This window comes from Solanum lycopersicum, chromosome 5 (genome assembly GCF_036512215.1).
Source record: "Solanum lycopersicum chromosome 5, SLM_r2.1".
NCBI lineage: Eukaryota > Viridiplantae > Streptophyta > Magnoliopsida > Solanales > Solanaceae > Solanum > Solanum lycopersicum.
This window is the reverse complement of record NC_090804.1, coordinates 51,478,478-51,499,670: the sequence shown is the minus strand read 5'-3', so window position 1 is coordinate 51,499,670 and position 21,193 is coordinate 51,478,478. Positions and strand designations below refer to the sequence as shown.

Below are 21,193 nucleotides of genomic sequence, written 5' to 3'. Positions count from 1 at the left end.
TGCTGATGAGGATCCATCCATTTTCTTATCATTCCTAAGTACTTCTAAAATTTCTGAGGGTAGATTTTCTATCCATAATTTTGTTGTTCCTACGAATGTTCTTTCTATGTATCTTGGTGTTTTTGTTTTTTCTATTTTGTTATCTATTAACTGTTTAGATATATTTCCTGTCCATAGTAATATTGCTTTATTTATGTCTGTGACACAATCTAAATCTAAGAAATTATATTGTTCACTTATTGGTTTTGATATCCAATTTTTATTTAATCTACTGTTCCATATTGCATTATTTCTATCTGATTGTTGATAACTTTCTGTATAATAAGTTGGTGGTGTCCACCTAGGACTACTTCTAGGACTATTTCTGGGACTATTATCTGGGGTTTTAACTCTTGACGTACTAGGTCTATTCATATCTCCTGTGTTTATTTCTAATTTTTTTTTGTTTATTTACCTGTTCTAAAATTTCTGTGTACGTCTCGCTTATATCACTTATTTCTGATTTCTGATCATTTATTGTATCTGATTCATTTTCGTTTATTTCATTTACTTCAAGATCTTCATTTAGTTTTTGTTCCATCTCTTTTATCTCATTAGTTAATTCAAGCTCTTTATCTTTTTCCTTTTGTTTTTGTTTAGTTTCATATAATAATTTTAACCTAGCTAATTCTTTTTCTAATTCATCTATTCTTGTATTTTTTTATCTCTTCTAAATGTTGTACTTCTTGTTTTGCTTGTATCTTTATTTTTTCAATTTCTTTTTATTTGTCTATCTCTTCATTTACTTTTGTTATTCTTACCATAGCTGTTAAGCTATCTTCTAATTTTGCCTTTTCTTTTTCTAACATTAAATATAGGTTATTTCCTATTTTCTTATATCTTCTTCCTAAATTTGAAAATATTATTTTTATTATCAGTCCGTCTTGGTTTTCATATGTCTTTTCGTCACTGTAAATTCTTCTTTGTTCATTATAATTTATGTATTATATTATGTTGTAACTCATATTCAAGACAATCTTATTCTAATTCTAACATAAATATAACTTTTCTTTGTGCTAGTATTGATTTATTACATGCTCCTGCTAATATATTTTCTTCTAACCTTCTTTTTCTATGTTGTAATTCTTGTTCTTTTTCAGCTATTTTTTCCATTATTTTTTCTATTAATTGTTGTTTATATTTTTCTTTGTTCATACTGTTTTTTCAAATAACAAACATATTTGTATTCTGTTGTCGAAATTATATTTATTAAATGTTCTTTTTTATCGTTATCTGTTTTGACTAGTTGTGTTAGTTCATATTCTATATACAAGGGTTTTAATTTTTTACATGTCTTTCTTACTTTTTTATCTATCTTGGTTCTTTTTATTTTAATCTTTTTACTTTTGTTCATTATATTTTTCTGTATAAAATTTTAAAAAGTTTACTTAACTTGGTTGGGTTTCTAATTAATTTTTTCCTATATCTTATGCTTCGTCTCTGCCATATTTCAAATTTTTCTAATTCAATCATTAATCTAAAAATATATCTAGATCGTCATATAAATCATACATATCATAGTAAAGTTCATCTTGTATACTTTGTATGGTTAACTCAGTCCAACCTTGAGTTGTTATTTTTATTATTTCATATGTTACCAATTTGTAATAAATTTCTCTTTTTATATAGTACTCAGATTTTTTAGTATATAGAGTAGTAATATCTTATAATTATCATCATCATCTATTAAATAGGTACTCATTTTATTCATTTTTTCTAAACGTTTTTATTCCTTCCAACCTCTTAATGGATTATACTTATTTATTATGAAATAATAATGATTTAATAATCATCTCGTCTAGCCACTACTACAGCTTTCTTCTTTGATTAGTTATCCTAACAGCGGCTCAACTTTGTTTACTCCCCTAAACGGCCTTCTTGACTACCGGTTTCAACTTTAGGATGGCATACACTGGGCATACTTATTCGAAGAATATTTCTGTAGGAAACCTTCTAAAGATGCTTATTATGACATTATTAAGTCATGATAAACAATTATAATCAACAAGAAATTTTCAGGAATAAATTTATTTAGCTACTCATAAATTTAAGAGTGTATACCTGATTTTGTAGATTTGTATCTCCAGATTTTTCCATAGTTAATAACTTAATTAGTTAGCTAGCTCTGATACCAATGTTGAGGGTGGAAGCGGATTTGTAAAAAAAGAGGAAATATTGTAGAGAGGAGAAGATGATGGAAGATTGATGATTTTATTTATGAGGGGAAACCCTCTATTTATATACAACAATCTTACCTCTTTGGCAAAAAATGGCCGACACCTACTTTACACTTGGCCTTTTTACATTTGGCCGACGCTAAAAACAAAAAACTTAGTGGCCTATCTTTATTATTGGTCGACACACTTACTATTTACTTTACGACTTTTATTATTGGCTTTTTACAGCCGACACAACACGACAAAAATAAAAGACTATTACTTTGTACATATGGCTGATATTCAGCCGACAAAATACTTTTTGGTGAAAACTATCAATGTGCCTTAATATGTTATGAGATGCTAAAGTGTTAACCTCACTTATATGAATTGTGATGAAAGGGCTTAAACTCATACAATTCTTATTAAGATATTGATGATGATGATTATACAAGGGGTAGACCCTATGGCCTAAATTAAGTTATGATTGATAATCAAAGGATTAAAGACATTACAAAAAGGGACTCTAGCTTAGCACCGAGTGAACTAGATAGAGGAGAGTCCTTTCCCACGTAGGGAAGGTAGGAGCACTACATGACTCTTCAGATTGGAGATCATAATGCATGGCGCATAAAGAGGTTCCCATCTAAATCTCCTAGTTCTTGAACTATGTTACCCCCATAGGAATACTAGCTAGTGGATCCACGTAGTTTCTATGTTTTATGTTTTGGTACTACCTTGGCAAGTAGTCCTACTTCTTTTGGTGTAGGGTTTTCTGACACGAGATTCCACACTAGCTCATGTGGTCTATTTCGGTTAGGGTAAGATGTTACCAAAAGTTAAAAACGAATTAAAGGACTTGAAATCTAAGTTGGATAACCTAAGGGGTCTAGCTTAGTCTAGGTAGGTGTGTGGGACTCTACTTAGACATTGCACTATTTAGTCTTGAGGGGAGTCTTAGGAGGATGTTTTTATATGTTTATATTATGATAATATATGATGTATATATGTGATGACCATGTCAAATTGTTGATACTATATATTGATTAGTTCATTTGTGAATATGCCTTGGTTTATAATGATAATATAAGATGAAATTTAAGCCTGAATTCCATGATATGTAAAGTTGGACATTGGTCATGTTTTCATGTTAATGATACTTGATTGTGTAAGGTTATGGGTCTTTGCTTGGTCATTTCAGTTCTTAACTTGATAAGGACTTATGAGTAGTTGTATTGCTTATTATGATATGTTTAACTATTATTCATTCTTGTGATATTATTCCTTGATGTTAGAGTTGTAATAAATCATGATTCTACGTGTATTGGGATAAGTGTTACTTGTTGAGATAGTAAACATGTTTGGTTGATTAATACGACTTACTTGATTTTGAATTAAACCCCTAAAAGGGGTAGTGTGGCATGTTTTAATAAAAAGTCCCTTTTTAGCATGTATTGCTTGTGTATGTGCATAAGATCTCATACTTAGTACCTGTGGAGTACTAACCCCATTTTCTTCCATTGTCCTAAACATTTTTGGTTTCATTCGTTGAAGAGTTTGGAAGGCGATACCGTTGAATTCTTGGATTCTTCCTTTCATCCAAGTAGGGTAGGTCCTCAACTTTCGAGGGCAATGCCATCTTCTAGCTTTGGACTTTGTTATGAGCTTTTTGACTCTATCATTCCCTTCCTTGTTATTTGAATATTGTACTTTCATATGACCCATACATGGTCTTGTTGAATTGATGTAAGGAATATGCCCACATTGTGACATTTGTTTAGATGGTATGAGATGAGACAACCATTGAGACTATTTATACATACATATATATATATATATATGTGTGTGTGTGTGTGTGTGTGTGTGTGTGTGTGTGATATAAATATAGAAGGCTATGTAACCTTCTATATGAAGGGTCTATGTATACTGGATATGAATATATATTATGTATATGTATATGTCTATGTAAACCTCCGAGTAGAGAAATTAAAAATTTTAAATTTTTCAGCCTTTTCAACCTATGAATGTAATGGCATGAAACAAAGAGTCTAGTCTTAGTCCTTTAAAAGGATGACGTCGCCGGTTACGTCTAAGGGGTAAACCCGTATGTGAAAAACTTTGTATCGGAGCATGAGGTTTTACACCGTTGAGTTATGTCTCTCTCTCTACCACGTTTATGTAGGTTTATAAACATAATTGTGAAGCGCGCCACACTTATGAGTATGAACCTATATGATTCTTAGAAATCACTCACTTTCTTGGAAATCCTATATCGTGCCAATAGAGTATACTTATAATGTGCTTTTGCATCTAATCATATTGTTGTGCTTATAGAAAGCATGAACACTCGAATGAATGCGGCTAGAAGACTTGATAAAGAAGTTGCTAATTTGAGAGATCCTCTCCATGATGTGCAAGTTCCTCAACTTGAGGAAAATGCTAATGTTGATCAATCCCCGACTAACCCTCCACCTATGACGGAGGCGGAGATGAGTGCTATGCTTGATCAAATGACCCAATCTATGACTACCCAAGCACAAGCCGCAACGTTCAAGCCCAAGCTATGACGACTCAAGCCAACCGCGATGTTGCTCCTCGTCCACATCAACAAGTCACTACTATAGCTTCTCGTCTAAGGGTCTTCACTTGGATGAACACTCCTACTTTCTATGGGTCTAAGGTTGATGAAGACCCCTAAGAATTCCTTGATGAGGTCTATAAAGTGCTATATGCTATGGGGGTGACGTCAAGTGAGAAGTCCGAGTTTGCTTCATATAAACTCAAGCATGTGGTCCAAATTTGGTATGTGCATTGGAGGGATAATAGACAATTGAGGGGTGGTCCGGTAACTAGGGAGATCTTTAATGCAGTGTTTCTAGATCGGATTTTCCCTAGAGAGATGAGGGAGGAGAAGGTGACAGAGTTCATCAATCATCGCCAAGGAGGGAGGAGTATTCACGAGTAATCTTTGGAATTCGTTAAGTTATCCAAATATGCCCCTTCTTTAGTCTCCAATCCTAGAGATGAAATGAGCCGTTTTGTGACGGGGGTGTTGGAGGACTTACAAGAGGAGTGCAAATCGGCCATGCTACATGACAACATGAACATTTCCCGTCTTATGGACTATGCAAGAAGGGTTGAGGAGGCAAGAGTTAAGAGAAAAAGTAGAGATGCTAAGAGTCATAGGTCATTCGATTGAGGCTCCTCAAAGAATAGGTTTGAGATACAAGATAATCCTAAATTTAAGAAGCGGGGTTCAAATCAAGTCCCTACAAAATTCCCAAGAGCTAGTGGTGATAGGGTGTCTAACCCTAAATTTAAGAAGGGAAAAGGTTCTAATTCACCGAAAGAGAAGCCAACTTGTGGAAAGTATGGTAAAAAGCACTATGGTGAGTGCCTTAAGGGGACAGATAATTGCTTTAGTTGTGGCAAGAGTGGTCACAAAATGAGAGATTGTCCAAACTTGAAGAGTCATGACAAAAGTAGTGGCCAAGCTCAAGCAAGTCGTTCTAGTGATGTTCCCAAGAAGAACCGCTTACATGATATCTGCTCTAGGGGTGAGCAACAGACCTCTCTTGATGTGGTGATTGGTATGTTAAAAATCATTACTATTGATGTGTATGCTTTACTTGATCCGGGTGCTATTTTGTCCTTTGTTACACCAGTAGTAGCTAAAAAGTTTGATGTTTTACTCGATATTTTGCATGAGCCTTTTCTAGTGTCTACTCCGGTGGGAGAGTCGGTTGTTGCTAAAAGAGTCTATCAAAATTGTCCTATTTCATTGCACAATAGAGTTTCTTATGTTGATCTAGTAGAACTCAATATGCTTGATTTTGATATTATATTGGGTATGGATTGGTCGCATGCATGTTTTGCATCCATTGATTGTAGGATAAGAGTGGTGAGGTTTAACTTGCCAAATGAACCCGTTGTTGAGTGGAAGGGGGGAATTTTTATTCCTAGAGGTCGCATCATATCTTGTCTAAAAGGATGTAAAATGATCTCAAAGGGTTGTCTCTATCACGTAGTAAGAGTCCAAGATTTGGATTCTGAAATTCCTCATATTGAGTCGGTCCCCGTAGTAAAGGAATTTCCGAAGGTTTTTCCTAATGACCTTCTCGGTATTCCTTCTGAACGGGAAATTTATTTTGGTATTGATTTACTATCAGAAACAAATGCCATTTCAATCCATCCATATCAGATGGCTCTGACAGAATTAAAAATGTTGAAGGCTAAACTTAAGGATTTGCTTGACAAAGGCTTCAGAAGGCCTAGTATATCTCCATGGGGTGCTCCGCTGTTATTTGTCAAAATAAGGATGGGTCTTTTAGAATGTGTATTGACTACCGCCAACTCAACAAGGTCACCATTAAGAATGAGTACCCTCTCCCTTTTATTGATGACTTATTTGACCAACTCAAAGGGGCGAGTTACTTTTCAAAGATAGACTTGAGGTCGGGTATCATCAACTCACAGAGAAAGGGGAGGATGTACCCAAGATGGCCTTTCGGACTAGGTATGGGCATTATGAGTTCTTGGTCATGTCTTTCGGTCTCACTAATGCTCCGACGACATTTATGGACCTTATGAATAGGGTGTTTCAAAATTACCTAGATTCGTTTGTCATTATCTTCATTGACGATATCTTGGTATACTCAAAGAATGAGGAAGATCATATGGGTCATTTGAGGGTAGTGTTGCAAACCCTTAAAGAACATCAATTGTATACCAAATATAGTAAGTGTGAGTTTTGGTTGAGATCGGTTACTTTTCTTGGGCACATCATTTCTAGTGAAGGAGTTGAAGTAGACCTAAGAAAAACGGAAGCGGTGAAAAATTGTCCTAGACTTTGACTCCGACTACATTAGGAGTTTCTTGGGTTTAGCGGGTTACTATAGGAGGTTGGTGGATGGTTTCGCGTCCATTGCATCTCCTTTGACTACTTTGACCCAAAAGAGTAAAAAGTCTGAGTGGTCGGAGGCATGTGAGAAGAGCTTCCAATTGTTGAAAGATAAGCTTACTTACGCTCCGGGGTTTACCTTATCGGAAGGTACAAAGGGTTTTGTGGTGCATTGTGATGTATCCCGAGTGGGTTTGGGGTGTGTGCTTACGCAAAATGGGAAGGTGATATCTTATGCCTCAAGGCAACTAAAGGTACATGAAAGAATTACCCCACTCATGACCTTGAATTAGTGGTCGTATTGTTTGCTTTGAAAATTTGGAGGCATTATCTGTATCGGGTTCATGTGGATGTTTTTTACCGATCATTAGAGTCTCCAATATGTGTTTACCTTGAAGAAGTTAAATCTCTGACAAAGAAAGGGGATTGAGTTGTTGAAAGATTATGATATGAGTGTCCTTTATCACCCCGACAAGGCTAATGTAGTTGCGGATGCCCTAAGTCGATGACTATGGGTAGTGTATCCCATCTTGATGAAGTCAAAAAGGACCTAGCAAGGGAAGTGCATAGGTTGGGTAGGTTGGGGGTGAGGTTGGAGAGTGATCCGAATGGGGGTGCCTTAGTTCATCATAACTCCGAGTCATCGTTAGTGGTTAAGGTGAAGTCCAAACAAGACCTTGACTTAGCCTTGATGGAGTTGAAGGAATCAGTTCTTGGCGAGATAAATGAATCATTCTCCTAGAATATGATGTTGTATTAAAGTACCAAGGGATATTATGTGTTCTCGATGTAGATGGGTTGAAGGTTCGGTTCTTAGAGGAAGCACATGGGTCCCACTACTCAATTCATCCAGGGTCGACAAAAATGTACCATGACTTAAGGGAAATATATATGTGGGAAGGTCTAAAAAGGGACATAGAAGAATTTATCGCTAAGTGTCTGAATTGTCAACAAGTAAAGGCTGAACACCTAAAGTCGGGTGGCTTACTACAAGAGATCCAAATTCCAACTTTGAAGTGGGTGGACATCAATATGGAGTTTGTAGTAGTTTTAACCCGAACCCAAAAGTCCTATGATTCCATATGGGTGGTTGTGGATCGATTGACTAAATCTGCTCGCTTTATCCCCGTCAAGTCTTCATATTCGGCAGAAGATTATGCAAGAATCTTCCTAGATAAGATTGTCTGACTCCATGACATTCCGTTATCCATCATATCGGATCAGGGCGCATAATTCACATCTAGTTTTTGGAGGTCGTTCTAAAAAGGGTTAGGTACTATGGTGAAGTTGAGCACCACTTTACATCCCTAAACGGATGGTCAAGCGGAGCGTACGATACAAAACCTTGAAGATATTCTTAGAGCTTGTTTTATTGATTTTAAAGGGAGGTGGGATTTACCTTTAATGGAGTTTCCCTACAACAATAGTTTTCATTCATCCATTTCCATGGCTCCCTATGAAGCCTTGTATGGTAGAAGGTGTAGGTCTCATATTTAATGGTTTGAAGTGGGTGAGCCATCACTTCTTGGTCCTGAATTAATTTTTATGACTTTGGAAAATGTTCATATCATAAGGAATCGGTTGCAAACAGCCTATAGTCGACAAAAGTCTTATGCCGATAATAGGAGAAGGGATTTGGAGTTTGAAGAAGGTGATAAGGTGTATTTGAAAATTTCACTAATGAAATGGGTGGTTAGGTTTGGGAATAAATGGAAATTGAGTCCTCATTATGTGGGTCCCTATGAAATCTTGCAAAGGGTTGGTAAGCTTGCTATGAATTGAAACTTCCTAATGAATTGACTTCGGTTCATCCGGTTTTCAATATTTCTATGTTGAAAAACTGTATCGGTGATCCCGAGTCCATTTTTCTTGTTGAGGGTCTTGGTGTCAAGGATAACCTTTCTTATGAGGAAGTCCCGATTCATATTCTTGATAGGCAAGTCAAGAAGTTGAGGAATAAAGAGGTGGTATCTGTAAAAGTGTTATGGAAAAATCAACTAGTTGAGGGTGCTACATGGGATGCCGAGGTCGATATGAAATACTGTCATCCTCATATTTTTGAGAATTAAGGTTAGCCATTCTCTTTAATTATATAATTATGACAAAGATTTTTGTTTCTTAATTTTTGGGTGAAGTGTTACAAAAATGGATTTTTTTGAAAACCTCTCAGTAAGTTCTAAAAAGAAGTCACTATAGTATTGTTATTAAAAATTTGATATTTTGATTTTTGCTTGTTTTTAGATATGTTGTGCATTTTGATATGGCGAGTCTTCATGAAATGATAGGTAACATGTTGTTAAGTTGAACTTTGTGGTAATTGACCATGTGATGTATTTTCAGTTCATAACTGTTGTGAGAAGGAAATGCCTCATGATGAAGTGTTTTGAGCCTTAGGTGTGGTAATATGAGTTTTGATATATGCTTTGTTGAAGTGAAATAATTTATGATAAATTGATATTGTTTATTGGTCGGGCTGGTAGTCTTGGGTCTATTCCTTCCTTTAAAAGAGTTTTATTGTCATTCGGGGATGAATATTTTTAAGGGGGGGGGGGGGGGGATAATGTAACACCTTGAAAATCGAAGACTCATGGTAAATCCAAACATAGGTGTCATAAAGTCTACCACTATTTCTAAGTCCATTTTAATGAATACAGGTCATTTAGAAGGTTTAAAGGTCCAAACACATCCGAGAAGTTGGTTCAAAGAGATGTTAGTGTGTCTTAGACTTTTTACTAATTTTTAGAAGTCGAAAATGAATGAAAATGGGTGGAAAGGTAGCTAATGGGTGTTTTAGTGTTTCATATTTCGAATGTCTGGGTGCGACTCCCCAAGGACCAACTAAGAACCCTTGAGGAGATTCCCTGTATTTTGATGCAACACTACCTGGCAGTGTGCATCGACGGGGAAGATGACGCTACGCAAGTGGATCGATAAGGCGTCGAAGGCCACCGCCGTTCAGCAGTTATAAAGATTTGTGAAGGCCCTTGTTTGCCTAGTATCTTTTACACTCGACGAAAAAAACGTCAGGGAGTCATTAGCTCGATAGGGTGTCGAGGCCACCGTCATCCCATACTTAGTTAAATTGGAGGAAGCCTCGCCTGCAAAGTCTCTGATAGAGATAACGGAAGTGCAGGACGGAGGGAGGGGGGTTCGTCGACCCACCGATGGACCGTCGACGGGTCTAGTCGGTGAGGGTCGAATTTCAATGATGGATTTTAATGATTTCTTTTTAATTAATTAAATGTTTTAGCGGTTAGTTAGTGATTTAAGGGAAACTAATTAAGTCAATTAAGCCCCTTTATAAATACCCTTAACCCTCATTAACCTAAATCCAACTCTCAAAATAAACTCTCTTCCTTGTCTCTTTTTTCTCTCTCTCTATAAGAACCCACAATTGAAGGCTAGCAAGAACTAGGGTTTGGCATGGAAAAGGGTGGGTTCTTCATTAAATTGTTGAGAAACATTAAGGTATGGGTTCTATTCACTTTTGAGATTAATTCCTCCAAGGGTTCCTTCAAAATGGATTTCAAAAGTTAATTTCTCTTAAGGGTTTCATTCAATTACGAATTTGAAGTTATGGATTGAGTTGTTAGTGAATTCGTAGGATTATATTGAGTAGATTTAAATGTAATTGAACTTGTTTTTTTTTTATAATTTTTGATGGTTTGGTAAAATTGAAGTACATGAGCCTCTATCTCTAACCCTAGGTAGTGATGTTGACTTATGTTTTACGTTGATCATTCAATTGAGTTTGTTGTTGATTAGATTATTATCCTATGGTGATATTATGGTTTAATTAAGATGAATTATAGGCCTATCATGCTAGTTCTTGAGATGTAATTTAGGTTATGAATTATAATGTAAAATTAGCCTATGTATGTTGTCTCAAGTTGTCATCTAAAGATGAATTTTGTTATAAAGATGCAATTGGCCTTATTATTTTATTGATTATCATTGCGCTATGATGTCACTCCCCAATTTGGGTTGAGTTATGGCTTGATGGTAAGACCTTGATGATAGACTATCAGGAAGACTTGGTAAGTCTTAGAATCTCTATCTTTATTTACAATTATGTTCAATTGTTGTTAAGCTATGATGTAACATTGGAGAATGGCTTATATTAAGATTATAGGGTGGTATGATGTTGAAATGAAATATCTTTACTAATGTTGTGAGGTCGATTAAAGTGTATGTGCTATAAGGATGGTGAAAACTATCAATGTGCCTTAATATGTTATGAGATGCTAAAGTGTTAACCTCACTTATATGAATTGTGATGAAAGGGATTAAAATCATATAATTTTTATTGATATATATGATGATGATTATACAAGGGGTAGACCCCATGGCCTAAATTAAGTTATGATTGATAATCAAAGGATTAAAGACATTACAAAAAGGGACTCTAGCTTAGCACCGAGTGACCTAGATAGAGGAGTGTCCCTTGCCACAAAGGGAAGGTATGAGCACTATATTACTCTTGAGTTTGGAGATCATAATGCATGACGCATAAGTGGTTCCCAACTAAATCTCCTAGTTCTTGAACTATGTTGCCCTGCATGGCGCATAAAAGGGTCCCCAACTAAATCTCCTAGTTCTTGAACTAGTGGATCCACGTAGTTGCTATGTTTTATGTTTTGGTACTACCTTGGCAAGTAGTCCTAATTCTTTCGGTGTAGGGTTTTTTAACACGTGATTCCACACTAGGTCATGTGGTCTATGTCGGTTAGGGAAAGATGTTCCCAAAAGTTAAAAATGAATTAAAGGACTTGAACTCTAACTTGGATAACCTAAGGGGTCTAGCTTAGTCTAGGTAGGTGTATGGGACTCTACTTAGGCATTGCACTAGTTAGTCTTGAAGGGAGTCTTAAGAGGATGTTTTTATATGTTAATATTATGATAATATATGATGTATATATGTGATGACCATGTCATATTGTTGATACTATAAATTTATTAGTTCATTTGTGAATATGCCTTAGTTTATAATGATAATATAAGATGAAATGTAATCCTAAATGCCATGATGTGTAAAATTGGACATTGGTCATGTTTTCTTGTTAATGATACTTGATTGTGTAAGGTTGTGGGGCGTTGCTTGGTCATTTCACTTCTTAACTTGATAAGGACTTGTGAGTAGTTGTATTGCTTATTATGATATGTTTAACTATTATTCATTCTGGTGATATTATTCCTTGATGTTAGAGTTGTAATAAATCATGATTCTAATTGTGTTGGAATAAGTGTTACTTGTTGAGATAGTAAACACGTTTGGTTGATTAATACAACTTACTTGATTTTGCATTGAACCCCTAAAAGGGGTAGTGTGACATGTTCTAATGAAAAGTCCTTTTTAGCATGTATTTCTTGTGTATGTGCATAAGATCTCATACTTAGTACATGTGGAGTACTAACCCCATTTTCTTCCCTTGTCCTAAACATTTAAGGTTTCAGTCATTGAAGAGTTTGGAAGGCGATATCGTTGAAGGCTATGATTATTCCTTTCATCCAAGTAGGTTAGGTCCTAAACTTTCGAGGGCAATGCCATATTCTAGCTTTGGACTTTGTTATGAGCTTATTGACTCTGTCATTACTTTCCTTGTTATTTGAATATTGAACTTTCGTATGATCTATACATGATCTTGTTGAATTGATGTAAGGGCTATGCCCACATTGTGACATTCGTTTAGATGGTATGAGATGAGACAATCATTGAGACTATTTTTATATTTTTATATATGTGTTCAATAAAAGTAGATGTCTATTTAACCTTTCTATCTGAAGGGTCTACGTTTACTCGATATGAATATATATTATGTTTATGTAGAGGTCTATGTAACACTCTGAGTAGAGAAAGTAAAACTTTTCAAATTTTCTGCATTTTTATACCAATGAATGTAATGACATTAAACTAAGAGGCTAGTCTTTGTTCTTTAAAAGGATGACGACGCCGGTTACGTCTAGGGGGTAAATTCGAATGTGATAGAATGAATATGGCCATGGACAACTATGTGAACCATCTTTTGATGGAAAATGTACTATCCCCTCTAGTTCCAGCTGTGGCTCCAACTCTGTTCCACAACATGCAACCGCATCGAAATCTCCTTACTCACTTCAAACCACTAGTGAACTCGAATCCTATCCCCTAGCTTCCTTTCTTTACTCCTCAAGAAGCTATTAAAAACAATCCTCTCTTCTTCCCTTGGGTTCCAGTTCCTTTGCAGGGTCATGCAACACAAATGTAGTCCCATGCATCAATGGACAATCACCAAACTCCCATATGGCCAGCTGGGAGCAGTCATCAACCACCACACTGGCAGGAGGGTAGTGCGGAGTAGGAGGACGTACTAAGGAACTCCTTCACAAAAATTTCAACACTAGGCATGTCGAACTGATGTTATTTATGGAGAAGAAGGACAAGAAATATATCCACATGTTCCCACTAGTTCGTGTGAAGTACTCCTTTGACCTTCGTCTAGCGGTGAACACTGTCTTAGAAAAATATGCAGTGAGGTTGACACCAACACTACGTCCCAATGAAGATCCATCAAAGGACAACCCTCTAATAGTCAACCTCCACAATTTACTCTCCAATGATCAATCCCATTAGTTTTATTGTTTGGAATATTAGGGTGGAAATAAATCCAACTTTTAGAAGTAGTTTTATGGAGCTTATTCAAAATCATAATCCATGGATGGTAGCTCTGATAGAAACCAAGATGCTCAGCCATAAGGGTTTAAAAGACGAGTTTGGTTTTGACGAATTCTTGGAGGTGCCAGCTATAGGTAGATTTGGAGGTTTGGTTTTAATATGGAATACTGTTTCAGTTACTGATTCAGGACTTAGGAAATCTTATCAAGAGGTGCATGCGATGATCCAGGTACACCCTAAACACAAGTCTTGGTGTTTGAGTATTATTTATGCTAGTACAGACAATGTTAAAAGACAAAATTTGTGGGATAATCTCGAAAATATTTCTCTCTCTCTCTCTCTCATCTCAAGGTCTTTCTGATCTTTGGTGCGTAGTGAGCGATTTTAATGAAATCCTTAGGCAAAAAGACAAATGGGGAGGTAATGGCATTAATCATTTGCACACATCACGTTTTTGGTGTTGTGTTAATAACTGTAATTTGATTGGTTTAAGGTTTAAGGGTAGTCTCTAAACTTGTTCTAACCATCGTAGACGTCATAAAGGACTTATCTTAGAGAGAATTGATAGATGTTTTGTTAGTAATGAAGAGTTAGGTCATTACCCTAATGCGTCTGATCCCATCTTCCTAAAACTTATTCCGATCACAATCCTTTGCTAATTACTTTGTGTCTCAAACCCCTCACCCTTAATAATAAACCCTAGAGGCTTGAGAGCTATTGGCTAGAGCATCTTGAGTTCTAGGAGATAGTTACTAATAGCTAGATGAACATATATTTTCCTAGTGTTTCAAATCATTTAAAAACTAATGTAACCTGTTGGAGTAGTCTCACTTTTGGTGATGTATTCAAAAATAAAAAAATCCTTCTAGCTAGAATTTATGGAATCCGAAATTTTGGCGCATACCCTCATAACTTCTTTCTCCAGCAACTAGAACGTGACATCATTAGAGACTATAATAATATTCTGCAGATTGAGGAAGATCATTGGATAATGCGTTCTAGAATTAACTGGCTAAATCACGGAGATGCTAATACTAAATTCTCTCATCTATCTTTTCTTAATCGGAGAAGAAGGAATAAAATCTCCTTTTTCAAGTATGATGTTGTCAATTGGATAAATGATCATAAGCAAATCACTCAAAATGATCTTTGCTATTTTCAGCAAATTTACTCTAGAGATCATCCTTATACTAACTTGCAGGGGATTTATGGGTCCACTAAGAGTTTTCATAAACTCGATCTCTCCACCTTGGACAACCTCTCCACGACCAATAGGTAATCAAATGAATTTTCTCTTTCAAACTTTATAAAGCTCCAGGTCTGAATGGTTTTCATCCTTTCCTCTATCAACGATACTAGGATTTTGTTGGAAGCTCGGTGCTTAATTTCTGTCATGGTATCTTTGAATCCCAATCCAACCTTTTACCACTCAATGATACTTTCTTATGTCTTATTCCCAAATTTAAGAACACCAACCAATTAAAAAATTTCCGACCCATAGGGTTATGCAACACCATTTATAAAGTCATTACAAAAATTATTGCTAACCGTATTAAACCTTTCTTAGAAAAGTTAATTGGTCCCAACAAACTAGATTTCTTAAAAGGAGACGATCTAGTCATAATGCCATCCAAATTAAGGAAATTGTTCGACATTTGTATCAAAGTAAAATCTCTAAAGGAAGTATTTTTCTAAAGATTTATATTGAGAAAGCTTCTGATCGCCTTGATGGTCTTTTGTCTATCGGACGCTCTTTTTCTTTAAATTCCCTCCTAAAATCATTAAACTCATTATGAGTTGCAATACCACAACTTGAATAGCTGTCCTTGTAAATGGTACAAAAACACTCTATTTCTCTCTATCTCGGGGTATTCGACAAGGCCATCCTATGTTGCATTACATTTTTATTCTCTGTATGGAATTGTTGTCATAATACATAAACTATTTGGTGGACATTCTAAAATGAGACACTGTAAAGCTTCCGAAAAATGGTCCTCTATTCTCCCATATTTCTTCGTAGATGATTTAACTCTAATCTCCTAGGCAAACTCTAAAACAATCTATACTGTTCATCGCGTGCTATCCGCCTTCTGCACTCTCTCTGGAGAGAAAATAAACTCTTCTAAATCTAAGGTGTTTTACTACTTTAAAGCATGTTCAGAAGATATTCTTAATCTTATTTGACAATTCCTAAATATTGCTCCAGAAGAGGGCTTTGGAAAATATTTAGGATTCCCGTTTATAAATAAAAACCCAAAACCAACCAATTTCATTCATTTAATAGATAACATGAGGGCCAAACTTTCTAACTGGAAAATTAAATTCCTCAATTCGGCTGGCCTCTTAACGCTCATCAAGTCAAATCTTGATGCAATTCCAGCATATTCGATGCAATACTTCATTCTCCCAAAAAAGATCTGTAAAGACATTGATAAAATCCAACGAAATTTTATTTGGGTCTCTACTAATTATAAAAAAATGTTCCAATATATTATGTGGGATACTGTAACTTTGCCAAAACATAAAGGCGGACCCGGTCTCTCTAAATTACAAGATAAAAATCTCTCTATTACAGCAAGTCTCTCATGGAGACTACTCAGCAATAAAGACTCCATGTGATTCATACTCTCATTAATAAATATGGTTCTAGGTCCTCGTCCGCCTCCACCTCCTTTATGTGGAAAAATATTTTAAAACGAAGATCTTTATATGCCCAAGGTTTCGCTTGATCGGTTGGAAATGGACGTACTTGTTGGCCTTTGGCAACATAGTTGGATCCCTGGTACTCCTCCCCTTCGTAACCTTATACAGGGACCCCTACAAAGCACCGAATATTCCATTAAATTAGTTAATTTTTGGAATGAAATAGATGGAACTGGGAAAGCTTTTCTCCGATCATGCCTCTGGACATTGTCACCAAAACCTGCAATATTAATGTCAAGGAGAATACTTATGATATACCTTACTGGTGCCTTAAATCCAGCGGTTTATTCTGTATCAAATCAGCACACAAGTTTCTCGAATCTAAGGAGGTGACTCAATACAGCTTTAAATGGATTTGGTCACTCAATATGCTTAATAAAATTCAATTTTTCTTGTGGATGTGCTCTCATAACAAGATACCAACGAACTTGTACCTTCACCACATAGGTTTGAGCATAGACCCCTCTTGTCCCCTAGAGAGAGAGTAATGGAGAGAGTTGACTGAAAGTAGCTTGCTTTATTTCTGAGGGAGAAGCCCTCTATTTATATAAGTAACTTACAACTTTGGCCAATAGAAGTGGCCGACAACATACTTTACACTTGGCCTTATATCTTTCTGTCGATGCAAAACAACAAAAAACTTTACATAATAATGGTCTTTACTTTATTTATGGCCGACACACTTTTTACATATGGCCCTCTTTTCTTTGGCCGTCGCAAAACAACAAAATATTTAACATAATGATGGCATTTACTTTATTTATGGCCGACACACTTTAGAATACACTATTTTTTATTTTACACGTATCTTCACCCTAGCTCCACTTTTGGTACGAAGTTATCTTCTTCGTTGCATTTTGTACATAAGTGGTCAGGATATTTTTTCTTATTAACTTGCAATATCTTACCATTAGATTCGGAGAGATAAAATTTTTCCGAATTGCTCTTGTAGTAGGTAATTGCTCCAGTTTTAACAGACTTAATATCCATTGCCTTATCTCTTTCATATCTGCTACTCTGATTTCTTTACAGTTGGAGTATATTATTGTTTGATCTCTGTTATAATAACTCCAGATTGTATTCTCGTTCAAGTAGTTGTTTGATAGCTCGTTTAATATAGTAGCTATTCCAATAGTTCTTTTGCTAGCATAAAACTCCGGAATATCTACCTTCTGTATCTCTTCTTGTGTATCTATTTTCTCTGGGACTATCATTTCCCTAGTCAATCCTATCTTTATAACTTGTATCGTAGGTTTAATTTCATCATATAATATCTCCGCTGTTGCTGAATAGAACTTTATGTAAAATAAAGTCCCTTTGGTTATTCTTTTATATTGTAAAAATGCCTTGTATAGCTCCGGTATTTTAGCTATTTCTTCTCCTGTTATTGTATATACTGTACTTATTAACCCGTAATTGTAGCAAGTTTCTACTAAGTTTAGGTTCGTACCTGGTTATGCTATTAATTTGTTGTAACCTTGCAGGTATAGGGTTATATAGTTTTCGTTTGGGTTTTTGGTATCTTTCGCTTTGGGGCTTAGGTTTAAAAATGTTTGTATCTTATGTATATTTTCTATATACAGTCTGGTGATATGGTTATATGTTTGTTTTTATGAATCTAGGCTGGCTTTATAAGTATTTATCTGTGGGAGTACGAATATGTCTTTTTGTGTATTTTGTGGAGTATATGGTTTAGAAAATAATTTGTTCATGTTTGTATTTGTATATTTTACCTTATCTTCCTCCCTTTTTATAGATGCTCCTGCGGTAGATGTACTTTCTACTGTAGCTGAGCTTCCTGCAGATGTATATAATTTTTTGTTTTGGGTTTTTAGGTGTTTCCCATCGTCACCTTCTAGCTCCGCATTTTTTAAGTCATGCTGCTGACTTAGTTCTGCATATTTTAAGTCATGCAGCTGACTGTTAACTGTTTCTTTCAGTATCTGTACTTCATTTTCTATTTTTTCCATCTTTTGACATAATATTGTCATTGTAGTTAATATCTTCTCCATTGTATCTTTCTCTGGACATATAGTCTGCAATAAAATTGTCACAACCCAAATCGGGTCGCGACTGGCACCCATACTTACCCTCCTATGTGAGCGAACCAACCAATCTAAACCTTAACATATCAATATAATATCAACAGAAAGTAATGCAGAAGACTTAAACTCATTAATAAAAACCAATTCAATAACTTCTAAAAACTCAACAACTATTATTATCTACAAAATCTGGAAGTCATCATCTGTCACGACCCAAAAATGGGTGTGATGGCACTCGTCTTATCCCACCAAGACAAGTCAGCCTAAAACCAAATATCTAACAAAGTGCGGAAGTAAATGACAATCCAACTACAATTCCTATTATGAAACCAAGTCATATTAATTCCATCCCCAAAATCAGGTTGTCACGTGCACAAGCCTCTAATGTAAATATTAGAATTGAAATAAAATAGAAGTCTAACATGAAGTTGTCTTTCAAGTAAAAACAAAGTCATAAACTGGAGTAGGAAAGTTCGCTGAGATGACAAGCAGCTACCTCACAATCCTCCACAAGATGCAACGGAAACGAAAAGAATGACAGGTATCACGAAGATCCAGGCTCGTATCCTACAAAAATTTGTAGAAGCAAGGGGTGAGTACCAAACCACGCGGTACCCAACAAGCAAACCTCTAAACACAAGTTAAGTGAACAAAATACGGGCACTTCTTACACCATATCTAAACCTCCACGCTACAGTCTAATAGTTTACAGTTTACCAAACACACAACTCAATAACCACACTCTATCAGTTTACACATTCTCAATAACAACTCAATATTCAACAGTCACAAGCTTCACAGAGAAACACTCACAAGATCAACAAAACACGTGTTCAAGTTCATCAATAATAAAATGTGTAATGCCATGATATACAATGTAAAGTATAGTGATGCATGTCTTCCCTAACGATACACACCTGCTGTCTCTCAGTCCGGGACCCATGGGGGACATATCTATCCATGCATCTGTCGCGGCGCACGACACGACCCTCGATAATAGTAACCTTCACGGTGCGCGATACGTCCCTCGAAATATAATATCCATTGCGGCACGCGATACGACCCTCGAAAATAGTACATCATCCTCTTACCACAACCATGTCTCAGATACAATGCAAATGACATGCTCAAATGAAAAGGAGGAGATAACCATTTGATAACAAAGCACAATTTACAACAAGAAATACAACACCAACAAATAAACATCAAGTCTCCAAATCATTCTCAACATCACACAAGGAAATACACGAATTTCGTACGCTTAACAAGAGTTTAGAAATCCACTTGCCTCAACCACTCGAATAATCACTCTGGGACTTGAGCCTTCCCTTTCCGTTGAACTTCCAACTCAAAGCAATCTATTCAAAGAAATGACCATAATAAAGATTTCAAAACTAACAACCTCATATTATTATGCTTCTAGTATATACCCAAAACTCACTCCAATCTATACTCACGTTCCTAATCTTGATGTCAATTAATACTTCAACTCTCACACTTCCCAAATTCAAGCCTAAGGTTAAAACTACAACCTTAAAAGCTTTCATATAATATAATTCATTTGATATTTAATTACCTATCTCAATATATCAAAACTTGAATTATAATGTAATGATTATACAATTTTTGAAATCAAACCGAGTTATAAAATCAACACTTAAATCGCAACTAATATATGCTCGTGGAATAATTTTAGAAAGAATATTATCAGTGCATCTATTCAATAATCACATCCCCTAATCACTAGTCATAATTTTCATAAGACATAGTCCTAGTTCTTGTTAGCGGTAACCCATAAAACAATATTTATACATTGATTTGAAACACCAATTTTTGGAAAAACATTAAATATCAATTCACTACACCGTAGATACTCCCTATAATTTAACATAATATTATTATTTTTTTGCTATCTAAAACTTACAAATTATTAGCTATCAATATGTCAAAAGATTTTCCACTCAAGCTTATCCTCTAAAGAACAAATTCCAGTGAAGTGCATAATTTAAATATTCAATTAATTTCCTCCCATCAGAACTAACGCCATACACATAAGTAATTATATGAACAAGACATATTACTGGTTTACCTGATGAAGATCGTGTGGCTGCCTTCGGTGTCTACAGGTAAGGTTCTCCGACTCTTTTCTCTTTTTATGTCTTTTATTTAATTAATAAAATAATTATGTATTAAATGTGACAAACCCTAAACAATTTAATTCATTTTAACCCATGATTTATAAAGTATTATTAAATGATTACTTTAGTCCATTAACTATCGATTTATTAACTCAAGTTACACTAATATTTAAAATTTCAAAAAATGACTTTCTGAGTCGTTACATTATCCACCACTAAAAATAATGTTCGTCCTCGAACATAGAGTAAAAAAAAGTACCTGATGCTTCAAAAAGTTGAGGATATCTGGCACGCATGTAAGATTCAGTTTCCCAAGTTGCCTCTCCCACTGATCGGTGCTTCCATTGCACCTTCGTTGAAGCAATCTCCTTGGTCCTACGCTTTCGAACCTGCCTATCCAAAATAGCTATATGCTCCTCCTCAAATGTCAAGTCTGGACCCAACTCCACGGAATCAAGTGAAAGCACATGAGATTCATCCGGAATATACTTCCGAAGCATAGAGACATGGAAAATAGGATGAACTGCCGACAAAATAGGTGGCAAGGCCAACTTATAGGC

The 21,193-nt window shown here is 35.6% G+C and overlaps 1 pseudogene; it reads right to left on the bottom strand.

The window, feature by feature from the left end:
* Nucleotides 1-7,057: 7,057 nt before the first annotated feature.
* On the bottom strand, nt 7,058-19,020 carry LOC138348595 (uncharacterized; annotated as a pseudogene).
* Nucleotides 19,021-21,193: the final 2,173 nt, after the last annotated feature.